Source organism: Mus pahari, unplaced genomic scaffold (assembly GCF_900095145.1).
Source record: "Mus pahari unplaced genomic scaffold, PAHARI_EIJ_v1.1 scaffold_13156_1, whole genome shotgun sequence".
Lineage (NCBI taxonomy): Eukaryota > Metazoa > Chordata > Mammalia > Rodentia > Muridae > Mus > Mus pahari.
The window spans coordinates 2,749-14,512 of record NW_018393472.1 but is presented as its reverse complement, the minus strand read 5'-3'; the positions used below and the strand labels follow the sequence as shown (position 1 = coordinate 14,512).

The 11,764-nt window shown below is 38.0% G+C and overlaps 1 non-coding gene across 1 annotated transcript; it reads right to left on the bottom strand.

The window, feature by feature from the left end:
* Window positions 1-617: 617 nt before the first annotated feature.
* On the bottom strand, window positions 618-724 carry LOC115063355. Its single transcript, XR_003843205.1, has one exon. It is a non-coding gene; the product is annotated as a U6 spliceosomal RNA (small nuclear RNA).
* Window positions 725-11,764: the final 11,040 nt, after the last annotated feature.

Below are 11,764 nucleotides of genomic sequence, written 5' to 3'. Positions count from 1 at the left end.
AAGGTTTATCCTTTTGTTTTAGGATAAAATGTTCTGTAGATATCTGTTAAATCCATTTGTTTCATAACTTCTGTTAGTGTCCATGTGTCTCTGTTTACTTTCTGTTTCCATGATCTGTCCATTGATGAGAGTGGGGTGTTGAAGTCTCCAACTATTATTGTGTGAGGTGCAATGTGTGCTTTGAGCTTTACTAAAGTTTCTTTAATGAATGTGGATGCCCTTACATTTGGAGCATAGATATTCAGAATTAAGAGTTCATCCTGGAAGATTTTACCTTTGATGAGTATGAATTACCCTTCCTTGTCTTTTTGATAACTTTTGGTTGGAATTCGAGTTTATTCGATATTAGAATGGCTAATCCAGCTTGTTTCTTCAGACCACTTGCTTGAAAAATTGTTTTCCAGCCTTTCATTGTGAGGTGGTGTCTGTCTTTTTCCCTGAGATGAGTTTCCTGTATGCAGCAAAATTTTGGTTCCTGTTTGTGTAGCCAATCTGTTAGTCTATGTCTTTTTATTGGGGAATTGATTCCATTGATATTAAGAGATATTAAGGAAGTTAATTGTTGCCTCCTGTTATTTTTGTTGTTAGAGTTGAGATTCTGTTCTTGTGGCTGTCTTAAAAATATGGAACACTTCACAAATTTGTGTGTCATCCTTGCACAGGGGCTATGCTAATCTTCTCTATATCATTCCAATTTTAGTATGTGTACTGCCGAATTGAGCACCCCTTATGTCTTCTTAAGATTTTAATGTTAAATATTACAGTCATAGAGGAATTGAAAGAATGATACAGTGGACATGCTTAAGTCCATCATCTAGTTATCAATTATTAGTATATATATATATATATATATATATATATATATATATATATCTGTATATGTATCTGCCCATAGGTGCAAGTACCTATGGAGGACAGAGGCATTGGAGTCCGTAGAGCTAGAGTTATGTAAGGTTGTGAAATGCCTGGTGCTGGGTACTGAACTTAGGTACTCTGCAAGAGCAGTATGCACTCTAAACTGTTAATCCATCTTTCCAGCTAGTTTCTTCCTTTTCTCTCTCTTCTTCTCTTCCCACCTCTTTCTACCCCTCCACTTTCTGTGTACACACACACACCCACACACACATACACACACGTTTATTTTCTTAAATAATTTGGAAATTATAAACATCATGGCATTTTTGCATACTAAATATTTCAGCATGCAAAGCCTATGAAGTCATTTTTTATATACCACAGACTATCATTATTATGCCCAATAAATGTAACATTAGTGCAATATTTTCCACTATTTAAAATTTTCATTTATCATAATGGTATGCTACACAGACTGTGGGAGGGGGCAGTGATCAGGATGTAAAGTTAGTAAATAAATAAATAAAATGAAAAGATAAATGTACAATTAAAAAAATCTAATAAAAGATCACACATTTACTTATATCACTTTGAATTTTCTTAAATCTAAAATAGGGAGATGAGCAGATAAGGCATTTGCTGTACAAATGTGAGGGCTGGAGTTCAGATCCCTTATACTCAAGTAAATATGAATGGATGCTTAGTCCATCTACAATCTCAACACTCAGAAGGCAGAGACAAGGTATCTCCAGAGCAAGCTGGCTACCTAGACTAGCTAGAATTGGTTATCTTTAGGGTAAGCAATACTGGGCCCCTAATAAAGTGGAGAACAATAAAGGAAGATACCTAATATCAATTTTTGGTTTCTGTACACATACACCCTACACAGGTGTTCACCCACAAATGTGAGCATACACATACCATATACACATATGCAAAATAAAAAATAAATAAATAATGGATTTATAGTCTATGCTCTTTATATCCTTTGTGACAGTGACAGCTTTTTTTAAAAAATGTATTCATTCATAGGATCAGAGGTGAGGAGGATATAACATCTGCCCCAACAATGGAAGTACCTGGTACCAGTGGGACCCAGGCACCCAGGATCTCTGCCTAACCAGTGCATGGGTTCCTTCCAGTCTGAGCCAGTGCCCTGAGCAGACTTTGGGCACAAACTCCACAGCCAGTCCCACAACACCCAGAGGAAGCTCCACTCCCAGGCCCTCTAACACACCCAGGATCCCAGGATCCCAGGATCCCAGGAGCTTAGTCACACCAGAATCTCAGAGGCAGCTTGACTCCCAGGAGCTCGACATACCCAGGATCTCAGGATCATAGGATCCCAGAATCACAGGATCACAGAGACAGCTGAACACTGAGGAGTTCTAAAATAACCAGGGTCTTATGAAGGACAGGCTCCAGTCAGATATAGCCAGGGCAGGTAGTACTAGAGATAATCAGATGGCAGGAGGCAAGCATAAAAACATAAGCAACAGAAACCAAGGTTACTTGGCAGCATTAGAACTCAATTCTCCCACCATAGCAAGTCCTGGACATGCCATCACAGCGGAAAAGCAAGACTTGGATTTAAAATCACTTCTCATGATGATGATAGACTTTAAGAAGGTTATAAATAACTCTCTTAAAGAAATACAGGAGAACACAGGTAAACAGGTAGAAGCCCTCAAAAATCCCTTAAAGAATTACAGGAAAACACAGTCAAACAGGTAAAGGAATTGAAGAAAATCATCCAGGATCTAAAAATGGAAATAGAAATAATAAAGAAATCACAAAGGGGGACAACCCTGGAGTTAGAAAACCTAGGAGAGAGATCAGGAGTCATAGATGCAAACATCACCAACAGAATACAAGACATAGAAGACAGAATCTCAGGTGCTGAAGATATCATAGAAAACATTGACCCAACAGTCAAAGAAAATGTAAAAAGCAAAAATCTCCTAACCTAAAACATCCAGGAAATCCAGGACACAATGAAAAGTCCAAACCTAAGGATAATAGGTATAGAAGAGAGTGAAGATTTCCAACTTAAATGGGCCAGTAAATATCTTCAAAAAAATTATAGAAGAAAACTTCCCTAACCTAAAGGAAGAGATGCCCATGAACATACAAGAAGCCTACACAACTCCAAATAGACTGGACCAGAAAGAAATTCCTCCTGTAACATAATAGTCAAAACACCAAATACATTATACAAAGAAAGAATATTAAAAGCAGTAAGGAAAAAAGGTCAAGTAACACATAAAGGCAGGCCAGACTTCTCACCAGAGACTATGAAAGCCAGTAGATCCTGGACAGATGTTATGCAAACACTAAGAGAACACAAATTCCAGTCCAGGCTACTATACTCTGCAAAACTCTCAATTACCTTAGATGGAGAAACCAAACTATTCCATGACAAATACAAATTTACACAATATCTTTCTACAAATCCAGCCCTACAAAGGATAATAGATGGAAAACTCCAACACAAGGAGGGAAGCTACACCGTAGAAAAAGCAAGAAAGTAATCTTTCAACAAACCCAAAAGAAGACAGTCACACAAACATAAGTCCATCTCTAATAACAAAAATTACAGGAAGTAACAGTCACTTTTCCTTAATATCGCTTAACATCAATGGACTCAATTCCCCAATACAAAGACATAGACTAACAGACTGGATATGTAAACAGGATCCTACATTTTGTTGCATACAGGAAACACACCTCAGTGACAAAGACACAGATACTATCTCAGAGTAAAAGACTGGAAAACAATTTTTCAAGCAAACAGTCCGAAGAAAAAAGCTGGAGTAGCCATTCTAATATCGAATAAAATCGACTTCCAACCCAAAGTTATCAAAAAAGACAAGGAGGGGCACTTCATACTCATCAAAGGTAAAATCTNCCAAGATGAACTCTCAATCCTGAATATNTANGNTCCAAATGCAAGATTCATTAAAGAAACATTCATTAAAGAAACTTTAGTAAAGCTTAAAGCACACATTGCACCTCACACAATAATAGTGGGAGACTTCAACACCCCACTCTCATCAATGGACAGATCATGGAACAGAAACTAAACAGAGACACAGTGAAACTAACGGAAGTTATGAAAGAAATGGATCTAACAGATANTTATAGAACATTTCATCCTAAAACAAAAGTATATACCTTCTTCTCAGCACCTCACAGTATCTTCTCCAAAACTGACCATATAATTGGTCACAAAACAGGCCTCAACAGATACAAGAAGATTGAAATAATCCCATGTATCCTCTAAGATCACCATAGACTAAGGGTGGTCTTTTTTTTTATTATATATTTTCTTTAATGGTCTTAAATACCAACAAAACAATGGAAAGAACACATACACACGGAAGCTGAACAATGTTGTACTCAATGATAACTTGATCAAGGAAGAAATAAAGAAAAAATTAGTTTTTTTTAGAATTTAGTGAAAATGAAGACACATCATACCAAAATTTATGGGACACAATGAAAGCAGTGCTAAGAGGAAAATTCATAGCTCTAGGTGCCTCCAAAAAGAAACTGGAGAGAGCTTACACTAGCAGCTTGACAGCACACCTGAAAGNTCTAGAACAAAACGAAGCAAATACACCCAAGAGGAGTAGACAGCAGGAAATAATCAAACTCAGGGCTGAAATCAACCAAATAGAAACAAAAACAACTATACAGATAATCAACCAAACCAGGAGCTGATTTTTTGAGAAAATCAACAAGATAGATAAACCTTTAGCCAGATTAAGCAGAGGGCACAGAGACAGTAGTCAAATTAATAAAATCAGAAATGAAAAGGGAAACATAACAATGAAATATAATTTTAAAAAGTTATTCTGTTTGTTGAATATTAACAGTTGAAAATATTAAAATCATGTTCTACAAATATCATGGAAATATTATTGATAATTTTTCTCATTGTGCTTGAAATTAGCATTTTCTTAATGTTTAACTTCAAAGAGATTTTGTTATTTTGAAGTTTTTGAAACATACTGATAAAACAATTTCTCTCCTAGAAACACTGATAATCTTTTTTAAAGTAAACTTATAGTTAGACAATGTACAGAGCTATATAGCGAGTTTTAAATACTCTCTCACTATGCCAGGTGGTATCATATAAGGGCTTTTGAATATATTTCTTAATGATTTATTTTTAATATTTTATGCNCTTTTACTATGCTTAATTCCCAAAGAATATTTTGCATGTTTTGAAACAATGTTTTATTCAACATTAGATATAGTAGTCTCAGTTATAGATAGTATTAAATGTTCATTAGTGATATTTTTAGGGTATGAAAGGATATGAATATAAATGTTGAACAAATTTTTATGTATTATTTNANTCTCAAAATACTCAATATTATTATGTTTGATGTATAAAATGCACTTAAGCAATACAAATTTTAAGAAAAATAAATAAATAAATAAATATCTTTATTTATTTAGTGTAAGTACACTGTAGCTGTCTTCGGACACACCAGAACAGGGCATCAGATCCCATTACAGATGGTTGTGAGCCACCATGTGGGTGCTGGGTTATGAACTCAGGACCTCTGGAAGAGCAGTCAGTGCTCTTAACTGCTGAGCCATCTCTCCAGCGTGACATCTTTAAAAGCACAGAATACTTGTGTGATAGCATGGACTGAATTCTAAATTTGAATGACTTCACATTAGATACGTAGAATGTGTATCCTTATTGCATTGCATCAAAGGACACTTGATGCACCACTCTTCCCCATTATTGATGACCCTATGTTTGAGAACTTTGTTAAGACTGAGTCTACTCAAATCTTCTATTATATAGGTAATCAAATTCTACATGAGCCAATACAGCCTGCTATTATATTTTTGATATTCGAATTTTCTCAAACTTGGCTAATAGAAAGAATTCAAGTAAATTCCTATGTACTTTTTCACATGGACCTCATTAGCTTTATATTCCAGCACACGAAGATGTTTCAAGATTGCCAGACAGTTTTCTTGTCTCAGAAATTAGTTATTTCTCAATAAGCCCAGATGTCTTTTACTGGGAAAAGGTAGAGACCAACATCTAGACCTAATGTGCTCACTGCTTCTGTGGTATCAATATTGCTAGGCTCTCTCAGAGGACAATGCTGTCACAAATTTCTTTTGTAAATTTTTGAGTTCTTATTGATACTTAAATTTCAAGTCTAACATTTATTGTATTTATTTGCATTAATTATCTAGTGCTGTTAAAACAAATTTACCCAAACTTGGTAGCTAAAAATGAATGTATTCTTTAAATTTCTATAGGCTCAAAGTCTGGAATCTGAAGCAGAGGCCTGAGAAACTGAGTGAAATACATTCATATTTAAAGCTTTTATCATATCTACTAACTTACTGTTGGCCAACATGAGTTGAATGGCCATGCCAACAGTGAATGCAGTTTTCAAAGAAAGAAGAAATGAAAAGTTAAGAACACATGAATTCAATCTACCTTATGCAGTATTTTCTGTTCACTTAGAAATTCATTATATTTTCTTGTTGTGCTAGAACAATTTTATAATTTCACATAGGTAAAGGTGAACATTTGTGGTGGTTTTCCAGATTTCTTAATCCAGAAGTACCCTCTAATGTTAACAAAGTAAAGTTCAACTTCTTTACTAGCAAGGAAAAGAAGCAATGTGTGTCTTGTTTAGTAATTAATTTTTGTTTCCATGGGTCATGCAATCTTATCTAAGCAGAGTAAGTTTGAATGAACCATCCCCAGCTCCATTACCATGATGGAGGCTACTAATGCTGCCAAGTTATGTCTTATCCTGAGCCTACAACCTGCCAAGATAAGTATAAACCAGAGGAGGTACTAAGGTTCGTGCTACTCAGCAGCAGATTTCACTGTCAGACCAGGAATTAGATTGCAAGTCTAAGGACTGAGCTTAAATCTTCTCTCTTCCTCAACTCTGATCTGTGCTGCTTAAAGTTGAGGGATACATGGTAAAGGCAACTCTTTCTGCTTTCTATAGTATGTCTTGACTTATTTTTTATAGTAAAAGCAGACACTGCAGTCTGTGATTTGCTTTCCTTAGCTCATGTGAAAGTAATTCATATATGAATAACTATTCAAACTGGTATGCCTAAGTGGAGATGACTGCTGAAGCAGCTTATTCAGTCACTATTTTGTTCTGTCTTCTATTTTGATATGTACTGTTTTATTATTATTCATTTAATTTTTTTGAGGCAGGGTTTCTTTGTGTATTCCTAACTGTCCTGGAACTCTCTTTGTAGACCAGGCTGGCCTCAAACTCAGAGATCTGCCTGCCTCTGCCTCAGGAGTGATGGGATTAAAGGCATGCACCACAAACATCCAACTAAGTATTTTCTATTTTATGATTTCTTTGTGACATAGAAGTTATTAAAAGTGTCTCAATGAAGGAGTTAGAGAAAGAACTAAAGGGAGCTGAAGGGGTTTGCAACCCCATAGGAAGAACAACAATCTCAACCAACCAGACCCCCCCCCAGAGCTCCCAGGGACTAAACCACCAACCAAAGAATACACATGGAGGGACCCATGGCTGCAGCTGCATATGTAGCAGAGGATTGCATTGCTGGGCATCAGTGGGAGGAGAGGCCCTTGGTCCTATGGAGGCTCGATGCCTCAGTATAGGGGAATGCTAGGGCAGGGAGGCAGGAGTGAGTTGGTGGGTGGGGGATAAACCTCATAGAAGCAGGAGAGAGGGGGATAGGGAGTTTGCAGAGGGGAAACCAGAAAGGGATGGATAACCTTTGAAATGTTAATGAAGAAAATAAGTTTCTCTATTGATATAAAGATTTTATAGTTATCCTTTTACTTTATATCTAACTTAATCAAATAATTAATATACTTTAATTTACAAATTCTCTGAAATTTGAGACTGTTTATGGGGAGAGGAAAGAAAGATCTTAAGTAAGGTGGAATAGTAGAACACAGGTGATATGAATGGGAAAAGGGAATAATAGTGAGGAAGGTTTAAGTGGGGAGAGGGATGGGAGAGTAGGATAGAGGAAGAGATGGGAAACGGATAATTAGCACTAAGGATAGTTGAAAAACTATGTGGTATGTGATGGTTTATATATGCTTGGCTCAGAGAGTGGCACTATTAGAAGGTGTGGCTCTGTTGGGATAGCTATGTCAATGTGGGTATGGGCTTAAAACCCTCACCCTAACTTCCTGAAAGCCAGTATTCTGCTAGAAGCCTTTGGATAAAGATGTAGAGCTCTTGGCTCTGCCTGCACCATGCCTGCCTAGATTCTGCCATGACTCCCTTGATGATAATGGACTGAACCACTGAACCTATAACTATAAGCCAGACCCAATTAAATGCTGCCCTTTATAAGACTTGCCTTGGTCATGGTGTCTGTTCACAGCAGTAAAACTCTAAGACATGGTAACTCACTATTTTATACATATTCATCTAAAAGAGTTAAGTGGACTTAATCTACAGAGAGGATAATACTCCTCCAGAAGCCATAGGTTGTCAAATAAAAATTTGAGTGCCACATTTGGGATACCACCCTGTGATGGATAATCTTGATTAACAACTTGACTACATCTGGAACCAACTAAAACCCAAGCATCTGGATATACATGTGAGCAATTTTTCTTTATTGGACCATTTGAGGTAGGAAGACCCATCCTAAATCTGGTCCATACTATCTGGTGACAGTCTTTGTAAAAGGACAAGGAAGAGGGAAACTTTTGGCTTTTCCCTGATTGCCTTCACTCTCACTGAAAAGTTCACATATCTTGCTGCTGAGGCATTCCTTCACTGGTATTAGAACCTACTTCTTTAGGATTCTAATCTGGAGACCAGCTGAGACATCCAGTTTTGTAGACGGAACAATTACTAGAATCTTGAACTTTCTGTCAGGAGGTAGCCAGAGTTGGAATAACAAGACCAGAGGCCAATAAGTTACAAATCCACTTGTAACACACACACACACACACACACACACACACACACACACACACACACACACACACACTTCTGTCTTCTGTTCCTCTAGGGAATCTTGACTGAAATACTTCTCTTGTTGATTAGGCATGTGCTGGAGACACCCTAAACAAAGTCTATTGACATTGCTCTTGGTCATTCACCAGAACTTGATAGTAAGTTCTTATTGTTAAAGATACCACACGTTTCAGTCACAAGACTTGGAGAACTCAAGTAGGTACTGAATAGGAAGCTTCTTTCCTGCTGGCTAGATTTCATAGTATTTGAAGCTGCTATACATGGTACTGGGGAGTAAAAGTTAACAGTCTTACCTAGCTATGAACCCTATGGGCTACAATAATGACTAGTATGATAACATATGCCATGGGTGCAACAGTGGAATAAATGTTATAAAGACAAATTGCTGATTGGGTTTAAGGCCTGTTGCATAGGATAAATCATGGCTTTACTATGGCTAGAACTATAAACCTTGCCAAGAATCCATGGTTGAAGAGTTCACAGGCCCCGGGTATGAATCTACTACTACTATTTTGATAAAAAGACATACTAGCAAGCTACCTTCTAAATTCTCATCTTTATGCCAATAGATTAGTGCAGCACTTAGTACTCATCAGAGAAACTTTGTGTAGTGAATGGCAGTTAATGAAGAAACTCATAACTGATCAAACTGCAGGCTGTTTGTGGAGTGCTCAGGCACATTTATATCACCCTACCTCTACCCTTGCTTAGGGCTCAGTGACCATATTAGAAGAGGGGACAGATAGATTGTAAGAGCCAGAGGTCATTGAAGACTGGAACAACAACAACAACAACGACAACAACAACAACAACAACAACAACTACAACAACAACAGTGTTGTGATGGTTTGTATATGCTCAGCCCAGGGAATGGCACTATTAGAAGGTGTGGCCCTGTTGGAGTAGGTGTGTCACTAAGGGTGTGGGCTATAAGACCCTCATCCTGGCTGCCTGGAAGTAAGTCTTCCACTAGCAGCCTTCAGACGATGTAGAACTCTTAGCCCTGCCTGCATCATGCCTGCCTGGATGCTGCCATGTTCCTGCCTTGACAATAATGGACTGAACCTCTGAACCTGTAAGCCAGTCCCAATTAAATGTTGTCTTGGTCATGGTATCTGTTCACAGCAGTAAAACCCTAAGGTTGGTCCTGGGAGTGGTTCTAGAGGAGCAGAAGTATAAGTATGAATCTTTTAAGAATCTGGAGTTGGTTTAATAATTCACCAGCACCTTCAACTACTGAAACCTCTCCAGATAGTCTTTCTTGGGAGCTCAGAGAATATTGAAGGCCCATGGCAGAAACTATATTTCAAACTTAAAGAAGCCAATGCCTTTGATTATCTTGATCCATCAATTGTAACTGGCTATGAATTAAGTGACCCGGTGTACCAAATGTTCTACAAGTTGGGGGAAAAAAATCAGAAAATGATTTTGCTAGCTTGTTGTTCTTAGTATCTCTGGAAAAATTGACGAAGGAAAAGAATGAGCTGTATGATTAAATTGAACAGCTCCAGATGCAAATAAACAATCTAAAGGTTTCTAAATGTGCCCTTGAAGAGAACCTTCTCTTTAGTAGCCATAGAGTTCCAGTTGCAGAAAATCAAACTGAAGCCCTCATTATAAGGTTGACTGAATTACAGCAAAAATTCAAGTCTCAGCCTCAGAGGGTTGTTGGGGTCTCCCACCTCCACTAATCACTCTCCCTCCACAGGCATACCAGAGTTGCTACGGAGGAGACCTCCCCAGATCTCCCAGAATGCAGCGCCCTTGGACCGCCCACTATCACTCGAACTGCCTACGATCCTTGGACCCACCTACCAGATACTCATCTCCGCTCATGATCGGACCACCGTGGCAGCTTCAAAGGGACTCAAGGGCAGGCTGGGAATTTTTCCTTGTACTTAAGCAAGTCCGATTATTAAAACGAGAGAGCAGTGCTCTGATCAGCGAATCGACAGGGCATCATTAATTTTCCTTTTGCAGCCTATTCTCTTTCAGGATGTTTAAACCCTTCAGTACAAACCCAGTCCGGAGTGTTTCTGTGGGTGCTGCGGGAATGCACAAGTGGCACCCAACGTGGCTGAAGATGGCGAGAACATCAGACGCTGCCATGGAGCTCAATGCGTGTAATAAATATGGTATCGTGCATCCCGGGGTAAAAAGGTACTTATAGGCACGATTACAGAGGCAGTGTAAAATAGAATAGGGACTTTCAGGCATATTTATGTCCGCAGTCCTACAGAACTGCAATCAGGCGAGAGGAAATTGGGTTTAAAAAATATATATTTTTTAAATTCTTCCTGGCCATGGCCTAGAGAGTAAATGTATTGTAATATTCTCCTGGAGATAGACCAAAGTCCAGAGACGTGTCTGGCTTTCGCTCTGGAATCCTACAGGAAAAGTTTGTTACCTTTTTGTATTGTTTATGTCTGGTGTACCAGTTGTCCACGTGTCGAGTCATGTGCGTTCTTGTTTCGTTGTCTGTATGAGTGACCGTTCTGTGTTCCATGTCTAAAAATATTAAAGCTTGCTAAATTCTGTCTGCTTGCGCAGTCTTGGCACCGCGACCCTAAGGAGGCTTGTGGCTTAGCCAGGAATCAAACACAGCAGGAGGGCCCCTGCGAAAAACTGCCTTTTAGAGTGCCTTTAAACTCTAAATTTTAAACCAGAAAAAGCTGATGGTCGTTTTTTTCCTAGAGATTTCTCATAATTAGTGCTTTTAGTATGTGACAATTGCCTTTATTTGTAACCTTATAGCTAAACAATGTAAAGTTCTATGGTCTAAATTTAAAATTCGTGTAGCCGCTTCATTGAGTTTTTGACTTGCTTTAAGGTTATAAAAAATGCTCTACATGGCTTAAGTTATTGATGTTCATTAAAGGTTATAACTTTGGTTACAAATGGTTAGCTTTAAATTGGTT